Here is a 13872-nt window from a genome sequence, read left to right as displayed (position 1 = left end):
CAGTTCTACCTGTTGCTTACTGACTTGCATACAGATTTCTCAAGAGGCAGGTCAAGTGGTCTGGTATTCCCATCTCTTTAAGAATTTTCCAGTTTGTGGTGATCCACACAGTCAAAGGCTTTGGTGTAGTCAATAAAGCAGAAGTAGATGTTTTTTGTGGAACTCTCTTGGTTTTTTGATGATCCAACAGATGTTGGCAATTTGATCTCTGGTTCCTCTGCCTTTTCTAAATCCAGCTTGAACACCTGGAAGTTCACAGTTCACGTACTGTTGAAGCCTGGCTTGGAAAATGTTGAGCATTGCCTTGCTTTACTAGTGTGTGAGATGAGTGCAATTGGGCTGTAGTTTGAGCATTCTTTGGCATTGCTTTGTTTTGGGATTGGAATAAAAACTGACCTTTTCCAGTCCTGTGGCCACTGCTGAGTTTTCCAAATTTGCTGGCATATTGAGTGCAGCACTTTCACAGCATCATCTTTCAGGATTTGAAATACCTCAACTGGAATTCCATCACCTCCACTAGCTTTGTTCACAGTGATGTTTCCTAAGGCCCACTTGACTTCACATTACAGGATGACTGGCTCTAGGTGAGTGATCACACCATTGTGATTATCTGGGTCATGAAGATCTTTTTTTTGTACAGTTCTTCTGTGTATTCTTTCCACTTCTTCTTAATATCTTCTGCATCTGTTAGGTCCATGCCATTTCTGTCCTTTATTGTGCCCATCTTTGCATGAAACGTTTCTTTGGTATCTCTAATTTTCTTGAGGAAATCTCTAGACTTTTCCATTCTATTGTTTTCCTCTCTTTGCCTTGATTGCTGAGGAAGGCTTTCTTATTTCTCCTTGCTATTCTTTGGAACTCTGCATTCAAATGGGTATATCTTGCCTTTTCTCTTCTGTTTTTAGCGTCTATTCTATTCACAGGTATTTGTAAGGCCTCCTCAGACAAACATTTTGGCTTTTTGCATTTCTTTTCGTTGGGGATGGTCTTGATCCCTACCTTCTGTACAATGTCCTGAACCTCCATCCGTAGTTCTTCAGGCACTCTATCAGATCTAATCTCTTGAATCTATTTGTCACTTCCACTGTATAAATGTAAGGGATTTGATTTAGGTCATACCGAATGGTCTAGGGGTTTTCCCTACTTTCTTCAATATAAGTCTGAATTTGTCAATAAGGAGTTCATGGTCTGTGCCACAGTCAGCTCCTGGTCTTGTTTTTGCTAACTGTATAGAACTTCTCCATATTTGGCTGCAAAGAATATAATCAATCTGATTTTGGTATTGACCATCTGGTGATGTCCATGTGACAAGTCTTCTCTTATGTTGTTGGAAGAGGGTGTTTTTTATGACCAGTGTGTTCTCTTGGCAAAACTCTATTAGTTTTCAGCCTGCTTCACTCTGTGCTCCAAGGCCAAATTTGCCTGTTACTCCAGGTGTTTCTTGACTTACTACTTTTGCATTCCAGTCCCCTATAATGAAAAGGACATCTTTTTTGGGTATTGGTTCTAGAAGGTCTTGTAGGTCTTCACAGAACTGTTCAACTTCAGCTTCTTCAGCATTACTGGTTGGGGCATAGACTTGGATTACTGTGATATTGTTGAATGGTTTGCCTTGGAAATGAACAGAGATCATTGTGTCGTTTTTGAGCCTGCATCCAAGCACTGCATTTTGGACTCTTTTGTTGACTATGATGGCTACTCCATTTCTTCTTAGGGATTCTTGCCCACAGTAGTATATATAATGGTCATCTGAGTTAAATTCACCCGTTCACCATTTAGTTTGCTGATTCCTAAAATGTCTCTTGCTATCTCCTATTTGACCACTTCCAATTTGCCTTGGTTCATGGATCTAACATTCCAGGCTCCTATGCAATATAGCTCTTTACAGCATTGGACTTTACTTCTATCACCAGTCACATTCACAACTGGGTGTGTGTTTTTTTTTTTTTTTTTTGCTTTGGCTCTGTCTCATCATTCTTTTTGGAGTTATTTCTCCACTGATCTCCAGTAGCATATTGGGCACCAACTGACCTGGCAAGTTCATCTTTCAATGTCCTATCTTTTGTTCATGGGGTTCTCAAGGCAAGAATACTGAAGTAGTTTGCCATTCTCTTCTCTAGTGGACTATGTTTAGTCAGAACTCTCCACCATGACCTGTCCGTCTTAGGTGGCCTTACATGGCATGGCTCATAGTTTTATTGAGTTAGACATGGCTGTGGTCCATGTGATCAGATTGGTCAGTTTCCTGTGATTGTGGTTTTCAGTCTGTGTGCCCTCTGATGGAGAAGGGTAAGGGGCTTATGGAAGCTTCCTGATGGGAAAGACTGAGGGTGAAACTCGGTCTTGTTCTGATGGGGCCATGTTCAGTAGATCTTGAATCCAATTTTCTGTCGATGGGTGGGGCTGTTTCCCCCCTTTTACTTACTTGGGCCAAACTATGGTGGAGGTAATGAGGATACTGGTGGCTTCCTTCAAAAGGTCCCATGCACACACTGCTACACTCAGTGCCCGCAGCCCTGCAATAGGCCACCACTGGCCCATGCCTCTGCCTGAGACTCCTGGACACTTGGGCAAGTCTGGGTCAGTCTCTTGCGGGGTCCTTGCTCCTTTCTCCTGGGTCCTGGTGCACACAAGGTTATGTTTGTGCCCTCCCAGAATCTTTTTCCCAGTGCTGTGTAAGTTCTGGCGGCTCTATGATAGGGTTAACGGTGACCTCCTCCAAGAGGGCTTATGCCATACCCAGGTCTGCTGCACCCAGAGCCCCTGCCCCTGCAGCAATCCACTGCTGACCCGCACCTCCACAGGAGACACTCAAACACAGTTCTGTCTCAGTCTCTGTGGGGTCTCTGGGTCCTGGTGCACACAAGGTTTGTTTGAGCCCTCTCAGCATCTCTGGCGGCTATGGGGTTTGATTCTAAACGTGATTTTGCCCTTCCTGCCATCTTGCTGGGGCTTCTCCTTTGTTCTTGGAAGTGAGGTATCTCCTCACTGTCACTTGAGTGCTGTGCAGCTGCCACCCCAGCACCTACCATCTTGCTGGGGCTTCTCTGCCCTTGGACGTGGGGTATCTCCTCAGAGCCGCTCCCATGCTGTGCAACCACCGCGTACTGGCTGGCATACACTGGGCCATTTTATAAGTGTCAATACATTTCAAAGGATTGAAACTGTACAAAGTTTGTTCTCTGGTCACAGTGAAATTAATCTGGAAATTGATAAAAATTTCTTAAGTGGCTGGAAGTTGAGGAATCTACTTTCTGGTAACAAAGATCAATTAAGAAGTCAAGACGAAAATTAGAGAATATTTTGAAGTGAATGTTAGTAAAATTAAGATGTATTAAAACGTGGTACAAAGCCAAAGAGGCAAATTTATAGCCCCGACTGCGTACATTAGAAAGAAGGACGTTGTGTGCTAGTCTTAGCCTATCAGTAACCAATGTTATGCCTGGACCAGCTCTTGCGGTTTTTGTTATAACTGCACGGTGCCTGCCAGCAATAGCCATCAGAAACTTTGTGAAAATAAAAGTTTATTACTTACAAGACATAGAAACTACACAGCGTATCAGGGTACGCAGAGGGAGGTTATTTACAGAGACCACAGGGACCCGTGGTTCTGCTTTTATTGGGGTTGAGGATGGGGCTTAAGGTTTCCTGCAGTCACTCATTTTTATTTATTTATTTATTTTGCCATGTATGGTCTTCACTGAGGCATGCAGGATCCAGTTCCCTGAGCAGGGATTGAACTTGGGAGCTCAGAGTCTTAGCCATTGGACCACCAGGGAAGACCCTCATGGGCTCACTCTTTATTGGTGAATTTAAAACATGAGGCAAAATTTTACGAGCTGGAAGAGAAAAAGCCAAGTACCCCAAGTGGTCACTTACAGAAATCAACCAGATCTCTAGAACAAAGAAGCCTCAGTGTGGGAAGACATCTTGGCTCTATCTAGCGTGAGTCTGGCAATGTGTTCATTGGAGATAGCAATCTTTGAAGGGAATGCCTTTTTGAGGTAGATGCCTCTGCAACCAAAGCTTAAGTTGGGAACTTGCATTACAAAAAACAAACAAGCAAAAACAACAAACCACATTGATCAGGGCTTGCACTGCAAAAGGGCAATGTCAACAATCTAAATATCAATCTCAACAATTAGAAAGCTTAATGTAATGGAAACAAACAGAAAGTTTAATCTAATAGAACAGAAGGAACAAAATTGTAAATACAACAGTACTTTTATTGTTTTAGTGGTTGCTACATAGATTACACATATATCCTTGATATAGGAGATCTACTCTAAAGTAATATTTTTCTCACTTCCTGGACTTTGTCAGGACCATGCATCTCTACCCCTTCTTAAACTCCAAGAAATCATGTCATTGTTTCATGCAGTGAATAATCACTTGGATTTATATATTTATTCTTTCTGTTATTCATTCCTCTCTCAATTTCCATGCTTTTATCTAGGATATTTTTTTCTTCTGCCTGAAGAATTCATTTTGGTAGATTTTTATCTTTCTTTTCTTTTTGAACATTGTTTTCTTTAGGTGTAGAATTTTAGGTTAGCAGTTACATTTCACCCCTTCAAATAAACCACTCTATTGTCTTATAGATTGTTTTCATTGTTTCTATCGAAAGTCAGCCCTATTCTTTGATGGTATTGAATCTTTTTTTCTGTAGCAACTTAAACCTTTTTTGTCTTTTTCTTTTAGCAGTATGACTATGACTTTTAGCTTCCCAGGTGGCACAGTGGTAAAGAATTTGCCTGCTAATGCAGGAGACACAAAAGACATGAGTTCAGTCCCTGGGTTGGGAAGATCTTCTGGAGGAGGAAATGACAACCCATTCCAGTATTCTTACCTGGAAAATGCCATGGACAGAGGAGCCTGGTGGGTCCATGGGGTCACAAAGAGTCGGATGGTTCCAGTTCCAGAGCAACAGAGCATGACGAATGATGATATGACTTTCATTTAGCCTGCTTGGGTTTCATAGAGCTTCCTGATGTTGTAGATTAATGCCATGGTTGTTTCTGTAATATCCTCAGGCAATATTATGTAAAATACTCATTTGTCTCAATATATCCTTTCCTAGGTCTTCAATAACTTGTCTGCTAGATCTTTTATACAGCTTTATTTTCCATCATTTCCCCCCTCTGTTCTTTAGTCAACTGACCTAACTTTCCATTCTATTATTCTTTTCTCCTATTTGATATGTCTATAAATTTCTTAATTTTACTAAGCTTTTTCAGTCTTGAATTTTTAATTAATTTCAGTTTCTGATCAACTTGTCCATCTTCTCTATTTTCTGAAAATGTTGATCATAGTCATTTTAACATCCTTGCATGAGAACTCCAAGGTCTGTATCATCTTGAGTCTGTTTCTTTCTTTTTAAAATATTTTTTCTAGATTTTTGAGCATTTAACTCTCTTGGCATGCCCAAGAATTAAAAAACAAACAAACAAACAAACAAATGTTGCGTATGAAAAATTATAGAGATAATTTGTGCAGTTCTGCTTCCCGTTATCTTTGTCCAGAGAGAATTTACTATTAATTTACTCTCCCCTTGGAGCAGAAATAGGTCACCTTTACCAAGGCTTAGGTTGAGGTGGATCAGTGCTGGATTTTTATGTGAGTTTTGCTGTTAATCCTAAAGTCTGCTTATTTGAAACTCTTTTCTGGACGTCTGGTTTGTTTATCCAGGGCCATTTTCTTTGAGAACCTCTAAGCTTCAATTTTTGCTTTCCCAGTCTCATTAGACTGTTCAAAACTCAACTCAGATTCTCAGCATTTTGGTGACTGTTTTCTATTTTGCTTCTCAGCCTCTCAATCCTGCCTTTCTTATAGCCCAACAAATATCTCAAAGGGAAAGGCACCACAGGATACTCAAATTATTGTATCTTTAAATGTATTCATTTAAAAATTATCTCTAACTTTCCTAATTATTTCAGATTAACTCTGTAAAACACTGCTCTTCAACAAGCCATGCCACTAAGGTCAGGTGCACAAGTTCCAGAGATTTTTTCTTTTCTTTTTTTTTTAAACTTTTTATTTTTACTTTATTTTACTTTATAATACTGTATTGGTTTTGCCATACATTGACATGAATCCACCACGGGTGTACATGCGATACCAAACATGAACGCCCCCTCCCACCTCCCTCCCCACAACATCCCTCCGGGTCATCCCTGTGCACCAGCCCCAAGCATGCTCAGAGGTTTTTTCAATGAGAAGATTGTACTAGGTTTATTGTTGTATTCCCAATGCCTTCTTCAATACTTGATACATGGAAGTGCTTAGAAATTTTCTCAGTGAATGAAAATGCATGAGAGAAGTGTAAAATAGACACATCATTGGGATTTTTTGATCTGATTAAATAGCTAAGACTTAGTCAAAAGCTTTCTAATGCTTTAATTAGAGCATTAAATTTAATTGCTAATTAGCTTAATTAGATTTAATTGTTGAATTAATTCCAACATATCTAATAGAGTCTTTCTCTATGACTTGAATTCTCTTTTATCTTTTCCACCCCCTGTAAAACATTTGGAACCCATTCTACAATTTATCCCTTAGTCTTATATTGTCTTAATAGTATGCTTGATGTTACAATCTGGGAGATATATTTGTCTTCTTAGCATAAGGTAACTCTAGAAAACAGGCTGTGTTATATTTCTACTACATTCTTCAAGGTACCTCAAGCAATGCTGAATACATTCGTGGCATATGATAATTTCTTCTTTACAATATAAAGTAATCAAAGTTAAAATGCTGTATTCTAAGCTCCAGGGATTCAAATGACATGTGTTGCAATGTATATTTTTTAAATAAAAATAATCTTGGACGTGTATATTTTTGATGTGTAGTGGTTTTTAGTAGGCTGCTTTCAGAGCCCTGTGTTTATGAACAAGTGCCCCAACACTCCATTGGTGTCATTCCTAGTGGCCACCATGGCCTGACAAGAGGAGGACAGAATGATTGTGGTTAAAAAATAAGGAGCTCTGTTTATTGCATGCTTAATATATGACAGATACCATGGTTATTATTTTAATTAATTGCCTCATTGTATCTTCATAATAACCCAATTCAAATATATTATTGTTATCCCAATTTTAGAGGAAACTGAGGCAGGAAAAGGTTAAGTCACTTCCCTAAGGTTATAGAGCTAGTGAGTGGAGGAACTTAGATAGTGATTGTGGTAGAATGTGGCCTAAGAAAAACATGTTACACTGTTCTACTCTCCAGTTCAGACTCTCCAGTCCCTGGTCTGATAATGAAAGAGAAGCAGGGAGATATGTATGATTCAGTTTATTGTCTCATTGCCCTCAGTATAGAAGCACTGAGAGGAAGGGAAGAAATTCTTATTTGAAAGTTCTTTCACCCTAGGCATATATACTTGTCTGTAGTAAAAGACATTTTACAGTAAACAGAATTTGGTTCAAAAATACGTTCCTTTAATTTTCTGGGTTCTTTGTTTCTTCATTTTTCACTGGAAAATTTTGCTGTACTCAGGAAGTATAAGGGGACATGTATGCATATGGTTGGTTCATGTTGATGTGTGGCAGAAACCAACAAAATATTGTAAAGCAATTATCTTTCAATTAAAAATAAATAATTTTTAAATATATGTATAAAATATTGAAAGTATCAGAGAAGAACCCTAAAAGTACTTAATGGGATGAAAATGTTATTCTGTAAGGACAGAATGAAACATCAGGCTCCTTGAGTTGGGAAGAATAAATGCTAAATGAATGTCCTCAAAGTCTAGAAAATCACAGAAGTTATTTTTTGGATGAAAAAAGAATAAAATATATGAAGAATAATGTTTGTAATATACGAACTGTTTAGAAGGAGGAAAAATAACAGGTTTCATCCAGAAGAATTGAGAACCAGTTAGCTAGATGCAAGTGACAGAGAAGTTCATTTTCCCAGAAATTCAAAATTGGAAAAATGAAGATTGTGATGGTTTCTCTTTTTATTGGATTAATTATGAGAAAAGAGGAAAGAGAAAGAGTCAGGGACATCTCTGTTTCAGATTGAAGGAGATTAATAGCGTCCTGCCAATAACCAGAAATTTAACAGATAAATTTGTTGGGCACAAAATTTAGGTATTGCAACTAGAAAGCTTTAGTGTATGTGTGTGTGTATTTGTGCACGCTCATGCAGTCCAAACAGGGTGATGCATAGCTTCATGATATTTCTGGTTATAAACTCTAGGCACTTCAGGCGCATGGATTATAAGAGAAAAATTCAGCGCTGGTCTGCTTAAGTTGAGATAACACTGGCCTTTAAATCAACTGATGGTCAATAGCAGATTAAGACAGTGAAGAGGAGCAGACGACCATACTGAGGAGTTGTTAAGTCTTTTAAGCTTGCTTTATTCCATCTCTGAACATTAGTGTAAATTTCACAAATGATTGTATGTCAGAAGGAAGCTTTGGAATTTAACTTCAATGAAATTTACTGACAGACATTTTTATTCAATATAACTTCTGTAATTTTTCTCAGAGTGCTGCAAGAGACAAGTTCAAGCACTTCTGAATAATGGAGAAGGACGAAGGGAGCAAGACTCTTCCTTGCGTTCTCAGGTATGTAAGGTTTCTAGAGTCATGAGTATTCTGCTTGCACTTTTATAGGCGAATTTAGGTTTTAATCACCTATAGTCCAACCAATGAACACAGTAATCTGGGCTGAATACAGTGGAAATTCACATGTCTTGATTTTCAACACAGCCTAAGGTAGTAGCTATTTTAGAATCAGCATCTTCACCATGAATTCCAGTTAAGGAAAGGTAGGTAAATGTTGGTCTCTACCACTCTGGCTTCCCAATTTTGTGATGTGCAGGAAGTCCAGGATGCTTTCGAGTTATTTAATGAAATTTCAAATATTCTCCAAAAGCACTGGAGTTGTTTCTCCTAAGATTCCATGAGAAATTGATGAAGGAATATGTTTTTATTTTCTTCCTAACTAGTTTCTTAAAGGTGGATATTTGACCACCATCATAATTATAATTATCTGCTATATTACTCTTTTAATACTTTCAATAACAAAATAGATAACTAATGAGTACCTATTGTATGGCACAGGAACTCTACTCGATGCTCTCTGTTGATCTAAATGGGAATAATTTCAAAAAAAGAGGAGATATATGTATATGTATAGCTGACTCACTGTGCTGTATAGTAGAAGCTAAGAAAACATTGCAAAGCAACTATACCCCAATAAGAGTTAATGAAAAAATACTTTCAACAGTCCTGTGAGGTAGGTATTTTTGTGTCCTTGTTAGAGCTGTGCATACTTATGTCTGGGAAATTTAAGAAACTTACTCCAAGTCAGAGTTGGGATTTGAATTCAGTTCAAAATCTCTGTTTTCAGTCCCTATACTGTATTGATTTTTGTCTTCTGTCCTCTTCTTATAAAATAAACGTGGGAAAAGGTCAGTTTTCATTCCAATCCCAAAGAAAGGCAATGCCAAATTATGCTCAAACTACCGCATAGTAGCACTCATCTCACACACTAGTAAAGTAATGCTCAAAATTCTCCAAGCCAGACTTCATGGTTCACGTAAACTGTAAACTTCCAGATGTTCAAGCTGGTTTTAGAAAAGGCAGAGGAACCAGAGATCAAATTGCCAACATCTGCTGGACGATGGAAAAAGCAAGAGAGTTCCAGAAAAACATCTATTTCTGCTTTATTGACTATACCAAAGTCTTTGACTGTGTGGATCACAACAAACTGGAAAATTCTGAAAGAGATGGGAATACCAGACCACCTGACCTGCCTCTTGAGAAATCTGTATGCAGGTTAGGAAGCAACAGGTAGAACTGGACATGGAACAACAGACTGGTTCCAAATAGGAAAAGGAGTACATCAAGGCTGTATATTGTCACCTTACTTATTTAACTTCTATGCAGAGTACATCATGAGAAACTGTGGGCTGGAAGAAGCATAAGTTGGAATAAAGATTGCCAGGAGAAATATCAATAGCCTCAGATATGCAGATGACACCACCCTTATGGCAGAAAGTGAAGAGGAACTAAAAGCCTCTTGATGAAAGTGAAACAGGAGAGTGAAAAAGTTAGCTTAAAGTTCAACATTCAGAAAATGAAGATCATGGCATCTGGTCCCACCACTTCATGGAAGATAGATGGGGAAACAGTGGAAACAGCGACAAATTTCATTTTGGGGGGTTCCAAAATCACTGCAGATGGTGATTGTAGCCATGAAATTAAAAGACGCTTACTCCTTGGAAGGAAAGCTATGACCAACCTAGATAGCATATTGAAAAGCAGAGATATTACTTTGCCAACAAAGGTCTGTCTAGTCAAGGCTATGGTTTTTCCAGTAGTCATGTATGGATGTGAGAGTTGGACTATAAAGAAAGCTGAGTGCTGAAGAATTGATGCTTTTGAACTGTGGTGTTGGAGAAGACTTTTGAGAGTCCCTTGGACTGCAAGGAGAGCCAACCAGTCCATCTTAAAGGAGACCAGTCCTGGGTGTTCATTGGAAGGAGTGATGCTGAAGCTGAAACTCCAATACTGTGGCCACCTCATGTGAAGAGCTGACTCATTGGAAAAGACCCTGATACTGGGAGGGATTGGAGGCAGGAGGAGAAGGGGACGACAGAGGATGAGATGGCTGGATAGCATCACTGACTCGATGGACATGAGTTTGAGTGAATTCTGGGAGTTGGTGATGGACAGGGAGGCCTGGAGTGCTGTGATTCATGGGGTCACAAAGAGTCGGACACGACTGAGCAACTGAACTGAACTGAACTGAAAAAGATAAATAGAATATTCCATTAGATATGAAAGTGAAATTCACTCAGTCGTATCTGATGCTTTGCGACCCCATGCACTGTATAGTCCATGAAATTCTCCAGGCCAGAATACTGAAGTGGATAACCTTTCCCTTTTCCAGGGGATCTTCCCAACCCAGGGATTGAACGCAAGTCTCCCACATTGCAGGCAGATTCTTTACCAGCTGAGATATAAGTATATATTTATACTTGAAATATTATCTTACTGCCTGCATACACATACCACATGCAATACGCATGCAAACACAATAAGTATCATGGCAGTGTTGTTGCTTGGTCGCTCAATCATGTCCAATTCTTTGTGACCCTATGGACTGCAGCATGCCAGACTTCCTGTTCTTCACCATCTCCTGGAGCTTGCTCAAACTCATGTCTATTGAGTGGGTGATGCCATCCAACCATCTTGTCCTCTGTTATCCCTTTCTCCTCCTGCCTTTTGTCTTTCCCAGCATCAGGGTCTTTCTCAATAAGTCCGCTCTTCACGCAGGCAGTATTAAATATTATTTTTCTGGGCATTTGAATGATTATTAAAACTGGCTTTTGGATATGTTTATAAGGCAAGATTTATAAGTTTCAGAGATGAAAATTTTTAGATCTTCATTTATTACCCATGGACTTTCGGGCTTGGTGAAAATATACACTACGGAAAATTTCTGCAAGTCCAGCAGAAATCAGCTTTGTGGGGATAGACCGGATAGAAAAATTAATGGAGAGTGTAAAGCCACTGCAGACTCCTTGGATTACTAGCGGATTCGAAAATGAACAGGTATTTGCATGAACAGTAGTTTGACTGCTTATTATATTTTGCCCTCTTCCCTGGTCACGTTACATGATGTAACCCAATGAATCAGAAATTGGATCTCTATGGGGAAATGTGGGTGACCACAATTCCTTGCTAGTCACTACTTCTCCCAGTGAGCTATTCCAACATTCCCTGGAATCATTCTGGAAATCAACCAGAATGTAATGTTTGTTAAGGAAGTTTGCTAAAATGCTTGCAAATAGAGCATAAAGTGCTGATCTGAGTCCTGTTTCAGGGACTTCCACTCCTGACATCCAAGTAACCTTCTGAATTGGAGTCTACTTTTGTCTTAGAGTTCTGCTTCTTGTCCTCCCTTCAGAAATTACTCTTATCTCCAAGATGTTAGTGTTTCTTCTCAGGGGCACCACTATCTTAAAATCTACTGTCTGTAAGCCTTTGAGACCTGGTCTTTATCCACTTTGTCTGGTTTATGCATGCCTGCATTTATGAAACAGAACTGATCCAGTTGATGGGATTTACTCATGAATGAGGGATGGAACTGATACATCTACCTCTTGCTACTCTTACAATGCATGGTAGTTTAAAACATTTTGGTTTTATTAGATAAAACTTACTGCATCAGCTATAACTTCCAGTACAGTGTTAAAAAGGAGTGATGAAGATTTATTTCTAGTTCTAGTTTATTGAGAGTTTTCTTTTTCTTTTTTAAAAATAACAAATGAGTGTTAGATTTTGTCAAATGCTTTTTTGTGTGCATCTAATGATATGTTCCTGTGATTTGAATTAAATTAATTGATTTTCAAATGTTGAACCAACCTTATATATCTGAAACAGTTCCCAGTTAATGTGGTGTTCTTTCTATGCATTTGATTTGATTTGCTAATGTTTTGTTGAGAGTTTTTGCAGCTATATTCATGAAAGTTAATGATCTGTAGTTTTCTTTTCTTATAATATCTTTGTCTGGTTTTGGTATTCATATAATGCTGGAATCACAGAATGAGTTAGAAAGGATTTCTTCTGTTTCTGTTCTCTGAAAGAGATTGTGGAAAATTGATATAATTTCTCTTTTTATGTATTTGGTAGAATTCACTAGTGAACCCATCCCATTCTGGTGCTTTCTGTTTTAGAAACTTGTTAATTACTAATTCAATTTATTTCACAGATACTGGCCTATTCATATTATTTATGTTTTTGTGAGTCTGAGAAACTTGTGTCTTTCAAGGAACTTGTCCGTTTCATCTAGGTTATCAAATTTGTGGGCATAGTGTTCTTTGCTGTATTCTTTTATTATTATTTTAACATGCATGGAATCTGCATTGATTTCCTTCTTTAATTTTGGATATTAGTCTTTTTCCTTCCCACTCTCTCTTTTTTTTGGGTCTTAGTTAACCTGACTAGTGGCTGATCAATTTTATGGATTTCCCATCCCCCCAAAACCAATGTTTGATATTGTAGATTTTCTCTATTGATTTAAAAAAAAAATTTATTGATTCTATTCTACTTTTTGTTGTTTATATTCTTCTGCTTATTTGAACTTAATCTGCTCTTCTTTTTCCAGTTTCTTTAAGTAAAAACTTAGAATATTGATTTTATACCTTTCTTCATTTCTAATATAGAAATTCAGTGCTGTAATTTCTCACTGAGCATTGCTTTTACTGCAAACTACAAATTTTGAAAAGCCGTACTTTCATTTTCATTTAGTTAAAAATAGTTTAAATGTTTCTAATGATTTCTTCTTTGACCCATAGGTTATTTAAAAGCATATTGTTGCTGTTTTCTACCCGTCTTTCTGTTATTGATTTCTAACTTAATAAATACCACTGTGGTCTGTGAGTACGTAATATAAGATTTCTATTCTTTTAAATTTGTTTAATTGTGAATTATGGCCCAGAATGTAGCCCATCTAGGTGAATGTCCCATATGAACTTGAGAAGAATGTGTTTTATGCTTTTGTTCAATGAAGTAATCTATCAATGTTAATTACATCCATCTGATGGATGGTTTGCTGTGTCCAGCTATGTCTTTACTCATTTCCTGCCTGCTGGATCTGTCCATTTCTGATAGAGAGGTGTTGAAATCTTTGTTTATCATAGTGGATTCATCTGTTTCTCCTTGCAGTTCTCTCCGGTTTTGTCTCATATAGTTTCCTGCTCATCCATGTTAAAGATTGTTATGTCTTTTTAGAGAATTGGTTCTTTTATCATGTTATATCTTTAGCCCTGATAACTTGCCTTGCTTTGTAGTCTTCTCTGACACTTACTTTTTATAACCTGTTTCATAATGCCTAAAAAATGGAAAACTATTGCCT

This window comes from Ovis aries, chromosome 10 (genome assembly GCF_016772045.2).
Source record: "Ovis aries strain OAR_USU_Benz2616 breed Rambouillet chromosome 10, ARS-UI_Ramb_v3.0, whole genome shotgun sequence".
Taxonomy (NCBI): Eukaryota; Metazoa; Chordata; class Mammalia; order Artiodactyla; family Bovidae; genus Ovis; species Ovis aries.
The sequence above is the reverse complement of the archived record's forward strand: the minus strand, read 5'-3'. Positions refer to the sequence as shown.